The sequence below is a fragment of the Cannabis sativa genome, chromosome X, assembly GCF_029168945.1.
Source record: "Cannabis sativa cultivar Pink pepper isolate KNU-18-1 chromosome X, ASM2916894v1, whole genome shotgun sequence".
In the NCBI taxonomy this organism is placed as follows: Eukaryota; Viridiplantae; Streptophyta; class Magnoliopsida; order Rosales; family Cannabaceae; genus Cannabis; species Cannabis sativa.
In genome coordinates, this window is record NC_083610.1 from 58,026,428 (window position 1) to 58,043,181 (window position 16,754).

Genomic DNA, 16,754 nt, shown 5'->3' on the forward strand with positions numbered 1-16,754 from the left:
GAAAGCTTGGTTCATTTCTCTAGTTTTCCTGAAGCCCAGTCCGCCTAAAGATTTCGGAAGGCAGAGTTTATCCCAAGCCTTAAGATGAAGACCATGATTTCCTTTCTCGAAACCCCACCAGAAGTCACAGACCAGACCATCAATCCGGTTGACCATTCGAGTAGAGAGTTTTGTGGTTTGCATAGCATACATTGGCAGCGACAGACCCACAAATTTTATAAGAGTTGCACACCCTGCCTTTGACAAAGTTTTTGCCTTCCAACCTTGGAGCTTTGCCGTGAGGTTGTCTAAAATAAAGTTGAAATCATCGTCCTTTTGCCTAGATCTGAACAGAGGCAGACCCAAATATTTTATGCATCCCTCTGGATAATCAATGCCCAAAGCTTCCTTGATATCACGCCGCATTTCCATTGGGGTGTTTTTACTGAAGAAAATGGTAGTCTTAAGCTTATTTACCTGTTGACCCGACCAAGAGCAGAATTGTTCTAGGCTACTCCAGAAACCATTTGCCTCAATTAAATTCGCTCTACCCACCAAAATTAAATCATCAGCAAAGAAAATGTGGGATAGCACCGGGCCTCCCCTGCTCAGTTTTATCCCCTTGATGAGATCCCGGTCAAGGGAATCGGTGATCAGTCTTGAAAGAACTTCAACAGCCCAGATGAAAAGATAAGGGGAGAGGGGGTCTCCTTGACGGAGTCCGCAAGAGGGGTTGATGTTCCCAACCTGACCCCCATTTAGACAGACGTTGAGGGTTGTGGTTGAAATACACTGCGAAATCCAATGACGGAACCTCGGAGGAATGCCAGAGCAATCTAGGACATGATCAATAAACTTCCAGCTCAGCCTGTCGTAAGCTTTAACAAGATCGATTTTGATGGCAAAGAAACCCTCCTTACCTTTCTTTCTATTAAAGGAATGGATAATTTCTTGGATAATCACATTATTGTCATGAATATTCCGCCCTGGCACAAAAGCAGCTTGCGTAGGGCAAATAATTGAAGGAAGAATAGGTTTCAACCTATTAGCTATGATCTTAGCTATAACCTTGTACACCACATTACATAAAGAAATCGGCCTGAAGTGGTTTGTGCGTTTAGGATTTTGGACCTTCGGGATGAGCACAATATTCGTGGCATTAATCCATCTATGCATTCGGCCACTCACAAAGAAATCTTGAATCGCATCACAGAAGTCAGCACCAATAGACTCCCAATAATGTTTATAGAACAAGACTGACATCCCATCCGGACCCGGAGCTTTATGACTATTCATGGCGAACAGTGTTTTTTTGATCTCATCAGAACTAGGAGAGCAAACAAGAGCCTCCAACTCATCCTGAGGGATTTGCTCATGAAACAACTGGGAGCAGTTGTAATCTGGGCAAGTCACAGACTCCGTAAAAATACCCTTAAAGTAATCTAAGAATTTCCTCCCTACGGCTTCCCGGCCTGAGATCCAGGCATTATCTTTGTTTATAATACTCTCAATGGCATTTCGACGTCCCTTAATGGTCGCCGAAAGGAAGAAAAACTTTGAGCATTTATCCCCATCTTTGAGCCAAGAAATTCTGGCCCTTTGTTTCCAGTAGATCGCCTTTCTTTCTAGCGACTCATTCAACTCGCGGCGAATAACACGTTCTTGATCCCAGTCACGGGACCCCGCCGGCAGGCTCTGCAGAGAGTTAAGCTTATTCTCAAGCTCCTTTATAGCAACATCCAGCTTTCCGAATTGGGTTCTGCTCCAGTTTAAAAGGGCCACCCTAGTAGCCCCAACCCTTTTGAAAATTCTAGCAGATGCCCAATTGTGACTAACAGAATTCCAGGCATTGTTCACTACCAGATTGCTTCTATCATCACGGGTCCACCCTTCCTCAAATTTGAAGCTTCTTTTAAACTTGGCGACCTGGCCATCCGTCATTAAGCATAAAGGCCTATGATCTGAGTTGCAGGTCTGGGAAGAACCGAGGACGGCCCTCGGAAATAAATTGAGCCAAGCGCCATTCGCTAAACCTTTGTCCAACGTAGATTTCACATGATGCCTCCCAGACCTATGGTTATCCCAAGTTAGGTTGTCCCCTTGGATAGGCAAATTAAATAGACCTCTGGCATTCAACAGGTTAGATATGATCGGGATGAATGGATCCCGACCCGAGGAACCTTCCCTTTCAGAGGCACTAAGAACAAAGTTAGTATCACCCAAGATCAGCCAGGGCTCCCCAAATCTATCTCCCAGGTTCAGAAATTCAGACCAGAACTTTTTCTTCGCATGCAGGTAGGGGGGACCATAAACACACGATAATAGCCACGGATGGGAGGAGGGGTCAGAATACACTATCCCCGATATATGATTGCACGAGCTAGAGATATACTCAAAACTAAACCCCTCTTTCCAAGCCAAAATAATACCTCCCGCATTTCCAATAGATGGAACACAAATATTAAAATAAAAGTGAAGGGACTTAAGAGTACGTACCAGAGGATTGGCGTTCACTTTAAGCTCGGTCAGAAAGACAAAATCAAGTGAGCGCGACCAGAGCAGGGACTTCAGTTCCCGAACTGTAGAGGTGTGCCCTAACCCTCTACAGTTCCATGCTAAGCCTCTCATGGCTCCTGTGGAGGAGATTCAGCATTCTCCTCCACAGGGGTATGAGAGTAAGCAGACCCACTCGACACAACATCATCAATCATAAACGAACCAACCAGGGGGTTCTTCAAGATCCCTGACCGGCTCGGGGAATTAGAACTATCCTCAGAAGGATCATCAACTACAATTTCAGCATCATTCTCTGACGTCTCGGGTCCCAGGGGAAATCACGCACAACACCGGGATACTTGCGGTGAATTTTATGAGGCCTAGAGCAAAGAGAAGCAGAGGATTCAAACTTCCTTTTTTTTGAACGGAGTCGTCCTTTCATTCACTTCTGAGGAAGCCGGAACTCCAATATCACCTCCTATCTTTCGAATCTCATATAAGTCTAGCTTCCCAAAATGTTTAAGATCATGCATTAAGTCCTCTTGAGCTTTGAAAAATTGAGCCAAAGCTAAGTCTTCATTAGGGTGCACCAAAGGCTCTCGGTCAACATTGGGTTTATGAGACAAAGGACCAACTTGGCCATGTCCCACTTGGTCTTCAATAGCCGGCCCACAAGAATGAGAAGAGATATTAGTCACCCTCGGCCCATTTGCTTCCACATTATTATTTGTAATAGTATTAGAATAAGCATCCCCCTCCTTCGGCCCAAACTGGGAAATATTATTGTTGACCATGGACGGCCCACAAGACTTGCCATCCTTTAAAGGCAGCCCACTCCCAACATATTTCGGCCCATTCCCAACAGACTTCAGCCCAACAGTCTTCGGCCCACTCCCAATATCACCCTCCAACTCCCCACACAAGACACTCAGCCCACTGACAACATCTTTCGGCCCAATAGCAGGCCCACCATCCACTAAAGCCAAATTAACGGCTTTATCATTTAAATTAACTTCCCTCCCCATGGACCGGTCCACCTCATCCTCACGTAAAACAGGAAGAGATGCAGGTCCTTTCTCATTGTCCAGGAAACCAGTATCGGCTTCAATACTCAAAATGGAAGTTCCATTCTCCAAGCCTGCAGAGCTACGTTTTGGGAACCACACGCCTCGTTGAGCCTTCCCAGAGGCAGTCGCTGCAAGTGCAGTGACACTCAGAGGACGTCTCAGACGTCGATGCACGCGAGCAGGCCTGCCCTTCAAAGCATCCCCACCGTCGGCCGAGAACGTCGCCAACGGAGTAATCGCACCACCACTATTGGCCACGCCCGAGAATTCTATCTGACGAGCAGTACCAAACGAAGGTCCAGAAAACACATCATGATATGTTGAGGACGTAGAGAGCCACGGGCCATACATGGGAAACGGGACGCCATCATTCTTCGCCACCGTAACCGGCGACGACAACTTACAACCCCTGCGTTGATGACCCAGACAACCACAAAAGTAACAAAAAATACCAATCTTTACATATTTCACTTGCAACCATTGTTTCACACCCGAAGTCAAGTCGAAAAAACAGCCTGAAACTAGAGGTTTGTGAACATCTATATCCACCAAAATCTTCATGAAAGGTGTCCAGGTGAATGGTTTATCCTCCTCCAATTCAATCTTTATCACTTTACCAACCATTCCCCCTAGAAGGCTGCCATTATCACGAGAGAAATACTCATGGGGGAGGTTATGGATTTGAATCCACACCCGCAACAGGTTGAAAGTTTTAGGCCCATCTACACTCGGAGACCAAGCTTGCATCACCAACGTATACCCGCGAACACACCAGGGGCCATTGTCAAGAGCCCAGTCCCTGTCGGCTGTAGACTCAAAGCCAAACTTGAACGTATTAGTCATCTTCTTATCCTCCGCCATGGGCACCACAGAGACCGGTTTCTTCCAGGTTTTTGCCACAAAATCCCACACTGAGGATACATCCACAGACATGGGAGCAATAACTTTCCCATACAAACAGCATGCAGACAATGCCTTTACCGAAGAAGCACACGGGGCAAGAATCACAAATGTTTCGTTGCATGAAAAACATTTGCCTTTCTGAGGAGAAGAGATAGCAATAACTGTCTCCATAAATACTAAACACCAGAGGACAAAAGAAATGGACCCCAAAGAAATAACTCCCACACCTAACCAAATCTTACCTACCACCGAAACAAAGACAAGCAATAATACACAGAACTGAACTAAAGCAAACACACCAACTCACACAAAGACAACAGGAATAGCAGAACAGCACCAACCACGAAATAGAGAACACAGGAAAACGGCTAAAAAACCTAAGACACCTTCACTCAAAACCACTCAGTAACCAAAAAGGAGACAAACACAATAGACTATAAAAAGGTCTCAGAGCAAACCATGACTTTGGTTTCATTGACCTTTGCCTCCGAAATACCAATTACATCTCAAAATATCAAAACAAACTGAATCCTCCATGATAAACTTGTACGATAAAATTGTACTTAGAAATATATCTTCATGTTACCACATGACACTTTTCAACAAAATCTCATAACTAAAACAATCTGTCTATTAGAAAAACATTACTAGTCCAGTTACATTTCATGAAAGATGTAACTTTTGGCTTTACAAAGAAAGTTAGTTGACATGAAATTTCATTAATTTCTGTCATATAAATACTAATTACATCTCAAAATATTGTAAGTTGATGCTTTGGTATGATATCCATACTACTCAAAATACTATTTAAAATACTTCTCAAAATACTATTCAAAATACTACTCAAAATACTTCTCCACTAGTCGTTGATACTGTTTGCATAGTCCATAATCCCTCAGTAAGTTGGTGCCATTTGTTGGGGTGTCCTTTGCTACAATGAATGACAAAATGTGATTATTAATGCACAAATAGTTGGAAACATTTAAAATGAATGATTATTTGAGAGGAGTTTGATATTGTACCATTGTTGCTGAGTTGCTTGGTTGCGAAGAAGGTGTGACAGTTGTTGAACTTACTGATTGATGAGGTGTAGGATCAGTATTTCTAGCGTAGTGTCCAGGGTCTTCAAGTTGTGTGTCATTAACCTATGAGTATCAATAAACATTAAAAGTAAATTAGTATAAACACACACCAAAGACAGATATGCAATGTAAAACAAGATAAATTTCATTGATGTCAACAATATAAGACCTTTAAACATGAAGTGTAGACCACAAAATACATGTAATTTAAGTTTTTGAATAATTTAACACAAATGTCACAGATGTCCAAAAACTGCCAATGTTCAAAACTATAATAAACATAACCACTGCTGCAAATGACCATATATCTATAGAGCTTCGAAAACCGACAAACAATTAATTTGAACAAAGAATGTTTCATATTTTGTAAATAGCTAAACGGTTAGGACATACTTATGGCAAATTATTTTTTTCTAGTTTTATTTCCTAACCAATGCATTAAAAAGGGCTCAATGATTCCACCATAGAGCTTCAGAACTAAATACAATATGGACTCTACATAAAAAGACAATTATATAAACTCTCATAAACTACCACAATTATCAGACAATTACCACAATTTTATTATATCTATGTTTGTACCCTCTAGAAAACCTATTACTTAAATTACAACTCAAAGCTAATTTTTCTAAGTTATAAAATTAGTATTAGCTGACATATTACATAATCAAAACCAAGGAATTTAGCAAAAACAAAAAGACTAAAAATGTCTTCAATGACAAATCCAAAATAAGACAAGTTTAGCATAGAACTCCTTTTTTACAATATGTTGGGTAAATTGCTTAATGGTATTATATATTAAACATATTTAACCAACTTAATATGTATTTAACAAGTGTTGCACCAATAACTAAAACAGAGAAGAAAACAGGAAATACAAGACCTAATTGCAAAACTAGACCTAGTTTTCCCTATTATTTTCCATTAATACGTTTAGACCTTTTTGGGGTATTGGTGTCAACCTGAAAATGATCCAAAACTATTTAAAAAAAAACTCAAATACATTTACTTCTTGTGAGTTTGAGTCTTGTTATGTGTCTGACTTATTTTGATACTATATATTGCTGGCAAAAGTAAACGTGGATTATATATTGCAGGGTCTAAAACTAAAAATCCAGTTCTTATCAATGACATAGAGCTCTCCACATAATGAATACACTACCCAAAAGTCAGTGAATAATAAACTACATAAATCCACAGTAACTCACAGACCCCTTAGACCCATCCCCCAATAGATTCCAAAAATTATTCTCTATCTAACCATGTGCAATTTGACCATACAAACAGAGAAATTACCAAAAAAAAAACCTCAACTACTTCCTATAAAGCTTAAAATTATTCTACACAAATACCCACATATGAGACCACTTTTCATATTCAGTTGAAATGTACCAAAAAAAAACAAAAAAAATCAAACTTACCATAAAATGGAGGTTCGATTCTCTGCTTAGTGGGGAACCTGAACCCCTTCTTCTTTGACTTGGCCAAGCTTTTCTTTCCCATGAGTATTTCAGTCCACCAAATTTCTTCTTCACCACCACCGGTCGCCCCTAACGAACCAGGCCTGCAACCACCGTCACGTCAGTCACAGACCTCCACCATCAACCACCGTCTGAATCGCCTAAAAACCTTCGACCCCACCAGCCACCTTCGACCCCCAGAGCCTCATGATTTTTTTTGAACCGTCTGAAAATTTTTGACCACCACCAGCCACCTTCGACCGCCACCAGCCACCTTCGATCAGCCCTAGCCCTCTTCTTCTCAACTCACGGTGTAAAAATGGTACATTTTCAATTTTTTTTAAATAGGAGTTGAACAACCCATTTAATTTTCCAACTCACGTTTTATTTTAATTTTTTAGATAATTTTTATTTATTAATATTTTTGGAATAATTTGTAATTTGATAATTAAATTGTAATGCCATGTCATTACATAATTTCTCTACATGAAAAATGCCACATCATCAGTTTTAAACCAAAGTGAAAAGGAGAGTAACAAAAGGATGAAATTTAATTAGTTTAAATAGTTTGAGGAGTATTTTTAACAAGCAGAATATTATAAGGGATAAAATTTGGTAGGGTAAAAAGTTCGGGGAGCAAAAATACTATTTATTCAAAACCATCCAAAATTGCCAAACCTAAAAACCACCAAAAACTGCCAAAAACCGCACGGTTGATTTTATACGCTTATAGTTTCTAAACGGTCGGTTATAAAATTGTAAAAACTGACCATAACTGACTCATTTTCACCCCTAGTTGCAAATCTTCAGACTGAGAATGGGAATTTGGATCTCTAGAAGCTTCACTACTTGTTTGATCAAGGGACCATTGCTGCCATTTTAAAGGGGGAAAACCTTCTGGTAGGGGAAGTGATTCTTAGGTTTGGACTAAAGAAAGTAGTGGCAAGTTCTCTTGCAAGTCCGCTTACTTCAGGCCCTCTAATGGGCTCCTCACTATGAGGTCTCGCCCTCCCTCTAGAATAATTTTGGAACAGTAAATTCTTAAAGCATCACAAGATCATGTGGTGGAGTATCCTTTCAAGCGCGCTTCTAGCCCGCTCCATCCGAGCAAGAGATTTCTTATTGACAACCCCCTTTTCCCTATCAGTGGGAATGAGGATGAAACTATGGAGCACCTTTTCTTTCAGTGCAATTTGGCATATTATTTATGGAGGTCATCTCCGTGGGGTATCTTCCTATCTTAGGCACTGGTATTCATATGTGGGACTAGGTTAAGTTTATCTGGAGCTTAAAAGATAAGAGCATCGATGTAAATGAGGTATTTATGTATGTGTCCATTGTAGCGAACATTGTTTGGCGGGCTCGAAATGATAAGGTTCATAATAATAATTTGGGTAACATTAAATATTATATTGACTCTATTTCTTGTTGTTACACAAATTATAGAGATTCTATCATTCTTACTCACTCTCGACTCGTCTGGATGTTTGGCGTCCCTCTCTGCTTGACTAGATCAAATTGAATTATGATGTTTGAGTGGGGATGGAGAACATGTATATTGTTGTTGTTGTTGTTAGAGATCATCAGGGTACGATGTGTTGGGTAGTTACATCAAGACTAAACTTTACAAATGTTTTGTGTGGAGAGGTTGTTGCTTGTTGTTTGGCTTTGGAGACAACGGCTGAGGAGTAAAATTTTGTTATTGTAGAAAGTGATTCTAAGGTGGTGATCAACTCTCACAATGGAGTAAATTTCAAATGGGAGATTGAAAACTAGGAGTGTTCATCTGATCCAATCTACACTATTTTACTCATAGTGCATCCGATCCGCACTTGGTGCGAATTTTATATTTTGAATCCAATCAAATTCATATAGCAAATAAAATCCAATCTGCAAAAGTACAAATTGGATCAGTTATTTTGGATTGGTAACTTTTTAAAAGTGAGTTATTTAATATTTTATTAAAAAAAATATTTTTTTTCACATAACTAACGACAAAATAAAACAAATTAATGTTGTTTTATGTCTCTAACAATAAATTAAAATAATAAATAACAAATTCAAACCAAGAAGAAAAAAATTGTATGTATAAAGAAAAGTTTAACTTTGTTTTAGATTATATTTTCCTTATAAATACAAATAGAATCTATTATATTTTAAATATATTTGTATTGTATATATTAAATTTTTTAAATTGCTATTTTTTACATTAAGATATTAGTTGTATATATAATTTTTTTTTAAAATATATCTAAATATGTGTGGATTGAACTGAATCAGTTTCTTTTACATGTCAATAAACATCCAATCCGCACAAGTGCGAATTTTAAATTTTTCCAATCCAATCCAATCTGCACAAGTATAGATGTTTGCATTTTACAGATTAGATTAGATTGTGCAGATTGAATTGGGTATTTTATGAACACCCATAGTCTTTATCGATGTCAGATTGTACTGGCTGTACTGGCGGTGTTTTGGACGCGTGTCATTCCAGGGTCGTTCTCATTTAAATTACCCTATCCCTAGTCATTGGATCGTTTTGCACGGTACACTAAGACATGCATGCTCTGTATGGTAGCGTGGCGTGGGAGACAACCTCTGACATCGTACATAGGAAAGGTCCAATCGGTGGGCCCGTAGTTTGGCATGTGCGGACCGAGCTTCTGCAGGTTAAGAGAGTACCCCTAATCAATGTATCCGAAAGGAAGGTCCATATCCTTTGCAGGAATATAGGGTCCCATATTTTGGAATGGAAAGAGTAGCCAAAATGCAGACGTCTTCCTTGTGGCCCGCATTCGGGGAAACTTCTCTCGCGGAGGCTGGTTCTGCGAAGCTGGGGCCTCTATCCTTTGAAATCGCGGAGCGAGGACTTTAGGCGGCTTAATGACTCCATAGCCTTTTCTGATTAATTTCCACGTGTGATGTTTGTGAAAATGCGGATAACTGTTAGTTTTTATGATACATGGAATATAAGTTTTATGATCATTTCTAGTAACACTTTTTGGTATTATGTAATTAGTTGATAGTTAGTTTTATCGTTATTAATCATAATTTTTTTTTTTGTTGGGGTAACCGATAAATGTTAAAATAACAAGGGTAAAAAAAAGTTACACTAAAGGTGGGGAGGTTTCTTTCATCCAAGAAAGTTCATTGTCTATCCTAAAGGCATGCTTAGCCAATCTATGAGCCTTAACAATAAAGTTGCTACACATGAGAAAGAGATGCCCTAGGAAAACTAGACAATAAAACTTTAATATCAGAAAAGATAACCCCTAGTTCATGCAAATACATTGTCTGACCCTCCAAAGTTGAGACCAAAGAAAATTCATCAGAAAGACCCTCTCCACGGGAAGTCCCACATCTTGAGCCCAACGCAAATCTACTACTAACGCAACTGTTTCTGCCTGAAAAATTGAAAAAGAACCTGCAAACGAAATAGTTTAAAAGCAATAAGTACTTTTAATTTTTAAAACCGAAAAATATTATATTAGCACAATATTAATGTTGGTAGCTAATCACTTTTTAAAAACCTATTCTATTAACCTGTCTATAATTTTTTTTTTTTGAAGGGAAACCAATACAGGTTAAAAAAACAAAGGTAACAAAGTTACGCAAATCTTCCATTTAAACCATTCATTGTCTATCCTAAGGGCGTGCAGAGATACTAGGAGAACTAGACAATAAAACCTTAATATCAAAAAAACTTCAAAACTAAGAGTTGTCACTTCCGCCCCACTAGTATAGCACCTACAAAATAAAAAGAGAAAAATTAATAACATAATAAATATTTAATAAAATATGAAATTTCCCTTACAAATAAAATTAAATAAAATATGAAATTTTATATAAATAGTCACACAGAATTCTCTGATGTAAATACTAGAACTTATCTATTCTCATCTCCATTGCTGACGGTGAATACACTACATTTAATGTGTTATTATTACACCAAATTGACCTTACAAAATAAAACTAGCCATATAATAACTTTACAAAACTAAAAACTACCCATGTTAGCCTTACAAAACTAAAACTAGTCATACTGACCTTACAAAATTAAAACTAGCCATACTGGCCTTACAAAATCTAAAGAACTAGCCATACTAGCCTTACAAAATCAAAACTAGTCATACTGACCTTACAAAACCAGAAAACTAGCCATATTGATCGTACAAAAGAAAACTAGCCACATTGGCCATACAAAAAAAATTAGTCACATTGGCCTTACAAAATCAAAAACAAGTCACTTACAAAACTAAACATATTGCCTTACAAAACCAAAAGGCTCATTAGCCTTAAAAAATAAAAAACAATATTAGTCATAATTAAAATAATTTAAAAACTATATAAAATAAAATTATTTAATATAGAATTACTATATACAAGAACATATACAATCAATAATAAATAAAATAAATACTCAAAAAAGTATTCTATATTATTAATAAAAAAAAATCAATAAAATATTAATTACTAGTAAACAAAATCATTAATGAGAATAAAATTAATTAATACAATTAATATAATTATATAAAATGGTAATAAATATATTTTTTGAAATGTAATTTATTTGACTATAGATATTAAATTAAAAAAATAAATAATAATCAAAGCTTTTAATAGCTATTTAATTTGAATTAAAATAAATCTCTATGTAAAAGTCTGAGAAATAAAGGAGTTACTTAAAATATATTAAATTTAATTCCATGCAATCAAAATTAAATGAAAAATTGACAAATTAATACAGACAATGAAATTAAAATTGTAAAGGAACAAAATACTAATTATTACACTGCAATACAAAAATACTTCAATTATCAAAACAACAAAAACGTTTAAAAAGCAATATACATACTATACTTAAAACATAATTAAAAATAAAACATAAATTTTACTTAAAAAGTTGGATAATTAATTACAATTAAATTATTTAAAAGATACCAAATATACCACCGAAAATAGATATAATATTTAATTAAATATAACACTTAAGGAAAAAATATAGAATGACTGAACAATTAAAAATTAGGGTCAAGATGCAAAATGCTCTAAATCTAACAATTAAGTTAATAAATGTCCCTTTTTTTAAAATATTAACAAAATGTCTTTTTAGTTAAAAATTTGATGATAAAATTACAATTATAACCTTGAATAATTAAGTGTTTGGTATAGTTATTTTGCACAATAGTATATCGTTTTTATGTGCAATAATATATTAAAAAAACTGAAAGGTAGTATATATATATTTTTTGAAATAACTGAAAGGTAGTATATTAGTTTAAGATTGTAGTATATTATTTTAATGTGCTATGGGATATAATGAACGAAAGACGGAAATTAAAAAATATGGAATATTAGTTTAAGTTTGAGGTATAGTTATATTTCACTAGGAAATATTGTCTTTATGTTCATTAGTATATCATGAAGGAAAGAAAAAGAAAAAAAAAACATGTGGAATATTAAATTAAGTTTTTAGTATATATATATTCCACTATATTGGTGGTATATTAATTTTTCACTATAGTATTTATGCTTATGATTGCAAAATATAGTTTTTATATGCTATTATATATCGTGGAAAAAAATCATTTAATAGTATATTAGTTTAAGTTTATGGTATATTTATATTGGTCTAAGGTATATCGTTTGTATGTGATATGTACCTCGTGAATGATATAAAGAAAAAAAAATTATTAAATATTAATTTAAGTATGAGGTATAGTTATATTTGGCTGAGGTATATTGATTTTATGTTCATTGGTATTTCATGAAGGAAAGAACAAGAAAAAAAAACTTGTGGAATATTAAATTAAGTTTTTTGTATAATTTTTTTTTCACTATGGTGGTGATATATTAATTTTTGACTATGGTATATCTGCTTATGATTGAGGTATATAGTTTTTATATGATACTGTATATTGTGGAAAACAATTCATTTAATAATATATTAGTTTAAGTTTGTGATATATGTATATTGGTTTAAGGTATATTGTTTGTATATCATACGATATATTAATCAAAAATTAATTATATGGTTAAATAACATATTAGACAACAACAGCAGCAAAATCTAAAAGAATAAAATAAATAATACCTTTTATATAATGAAAAATAGTTGACAAAAATTCAGTAGAAATGTTTTTGTAGAAAATAGTGAATCGAATTATATGTGTATTTCATAGAATAGTACATATTTATATACAAAGCTAGGAGACTAGGAAATAGGAAACTACCAACAAAATAGGAAACTACTAAATACAAGTTACCCTAATTCTTTTACACCTAATATACAGCTAATTCTCTAACACTCCCCCTCAAGCTGGAGCATAGATGTTAATCATGCCCAGCTTGTTACAAAGATAGTCAATCCGCACCCCATTCAAAGCTTTTGTAAAAATATCTCCTAGTTGTTCTGCTTTCACATATCCCGTGGAGATCGACCTTGTTGAATTTTCTCACGAACAAAATGACAATCGATCTCAATGTGCTTAGTTCGCTCGTGGAATACGGGATTCGAGGCAATATGAAGAGCAAACTTTGATTATCACACCATAATTTTGCTTGAATAGAAGTCTTAAACCCGAATTCGCCAAAAGCCGATAAATCCATATTACCTCACACACCTGACCGGGGCCATAGCTCTATATTCTGATTCAGCACTAGATCTAGATACAACATTTTGTTTCTTACTGTTCCAAGAGACCAGATTGCCACCAACAAATACACAATATCCTGAAGTGGATCGTCTATCTACCTTGGAGCCTGCCCAATCTGCATCAGAAAAACACTCAATCTGGGTATGTCCATGATCCTTGTAAACTATACCTCGTCCTGGTGCTCCTTTTAACTAACATAAAATTTGTTCTAATGTGCCGCCCAATGATGAATTGTTGGGGAAGACATGAACTCGACCGATAACACTAATCGGAAATGCAATATCCGGACGAGTCACAAGCAAATAATTCAATTTTCCAACTAACCTCGCGATATTTCTCAGATCTTCAAATGGTTTCCCATCACGTGTAAGATGCACAACTCGGATTCATTGGAGCATTGCAAGGTTTTGATCCCAATTTCCCCGTCTCGCTAGCAAATCAAGTACATACTTTCTTTGAGACAAAAAAATACCTTGTTTACTCCGAGTAACTTCAATCCCCAAGAAATACTCGAGTTCCCCTAAATCTTTCGTGTTAAACTCGGGTGTGAATGAAAGACTTAAGGGATGAGATGCCTTCGCATCATTTCCAAGTAATAACGATGTCATCAACATACACCACTAACAAAATGATACCAACAGTTGATCTCTTATAAAACACAGAATGATCTGACTTACTTTTCAACAAACCAAACTTCTCAACAGCCTGACTAAATTTACCAAACCAAGCACGAGAGCTTTGTTTCAATCCATATAAAGATTTGCGAAGATGACAAACTCGCCCTAACTCCCCCTGAGCAACAAACCCAGGAGGTTGCTCCATATATACTTCTTCCTCAAGATCTCCATGAAGAAAAGCATTTTTAATATCAAGTTGATGCAAAGGCCAATGATGAGTAGCTGCCATGGAAATGAACAAGCCGAACGCATGTGAGTTTAGCAATCAGGAGAAAAAGTATCACAATAGTCCACTCCATAGGTTCGAGCATAACCCTTGGCAACAAGACGGCCTTTAAGCGAGCAATCGTGCCGTCCGGATTGAATTTAACCGTGAACACCCATATACACCCGATGGCCCGTTTTTCCGAAGGTAAATCAACCAAGACCCAAGTACCATTCGCAACCAAAGCATTCATCTCTTCTATCATTGCAAAGAAGCCAACCAGATGAGACATCGCTTCTCGAACAGCTTTTAGGAATAGTGATAGAATCAAGAGAAGCAATAAAAGAACAAGAAGAAGAGGAGAGATGATTATAAGACACAAAAGAAGTAATAGGAAAAGTACATTGACGTTTACCTTTACGTAGTGCAATGGGAAGATCATCTGAGATGTCCAGATTCATGTCCTTTACCAATAATCTTCTTCGTCATAAGATCCTGAAACAAACAATGATCAGGAAAGAATGAGATGCAACAATTTAGATTACGAGTGAGTTGACTAACAGAAAGCAAATTAAAGGACAAATCGTGTAAATGTAAGACCGATGATAAAGATAGCATAGGTGTAGGAATAATAGTGCCGTATCCAAGAATGTACGCCGTTGACCCATCGCCCTAAGGTGACAATGTATGGGATCGTGAGACCGAAAAATGGAAAAGAGACGGAATTACCCGTCATATGATCTCGTGGCACCAGAATCAATGACCCATTGCGAGGATTTGGAAAGAAGGCATGCATTAGAGTTACCCGAATCACAATCGCAAAGGATGGGTTAAGAAGATGAAGACTTAAGTGTTTCCTGATACCTTGAGAACTTGGCAAATTCATCAGCAGAAATAAGGACCGATTTGTCAGATGCATCACTAGTGCTTGCAATATTGGCAGAGTGTTGTTGTCGATTCTTAAATTGTAACTTCCTACACTCAAACTTGGTGTGGCCTGGTTTCTTACAATAATTGCACATGATGCTCCTGCATTTGGTGTGCGTTATCGTGTCTCGTGAATTACCTCCCTTTAAATCCACTTGGAGTAGAGTTTCTTTCGGTGCGTAATTATTACGACTCACCAAGGCGCTATTAAGAGGAGTTGAAGAGGTAGTCTCCGTGCGAAGAACACGAGTAAACACATCTTGTAAAAGAGGAGACATCGAACCGTAGAGAACTTCGTGACTTTGCGCAGTCAAATTCAGATGAGAGTCCTGCAAGAAAACTCATAATAGCCATCTGTTCTCGTTGGCGCTGTTGAACTTTTACATCAGGACTAAAGGGTAATAGCACATTAAGTTCTTCATATGTTTTCTTGAAAGCCATAAAATAATTCATAAGAGACTTATCTTGTTTTTCCGCGCGATAAAAAGCTTTGCAAACATCATATATGCGAGAGATGTTGTCTTTGCCAGAATACAAAAACTCCAAGTAACCCATTAGTTCTTTAACCAATTCACAATGATTAATCAAACTAATTACCTCATTATCGATAGAATTTCGAATTTGAAGGAACAAGCGAGCATCCTCACGGAGCCATATTTTCCTTGAATCGTTTGTTTCTTCGTGAGGATCGTCAACAAGTGATCATCTTGTCAATACTCCTCAAATACAAATCGAATCGTCTTACTCCATTCCAAATAATTCGAACCAATCAACTTATGGTCCGTGATTTTAGACATCACGGGAACCACATCAGAAACAACGATTGACTTCGAATCTGATTTTATCTCTGCCATAATCTCGAAACCAAAAAAAAAATTGACAGAAAAAGGAAGAGAACAAACTCAAAGGAATAGATACCCAAACACAAAGAAGACAAAAGTATCAAACCACAAAATGCGAAGAACCGCCAAAAACCGAAGCAAGGAGGACGAGAAAGGAGCAGAGGGACGGCGGCCGACCGACACCGGAGAAGACGCCGACGCGCCCTCACGCGCCGGCCGCGTGGGACGGCCGCGCCGCGGACGACGGCGCGTGGGCCCCACGCGCGTGAATCCGGACGCCGGACTTTGGGTTTTGCGTCCGCTGGCCGGGCGCTCTTCCTATGTGGGCGGTGGGAAAAAATTTTCACTCCAAATAGGGTTTCCAAAAAATAACCCTAAACTCAAACCCTATTTTTTTTTTAGAACCTTAATTTCGAATTTCGATTTTTGAATCACAATGCTCTAATACCATGTAGAAAAT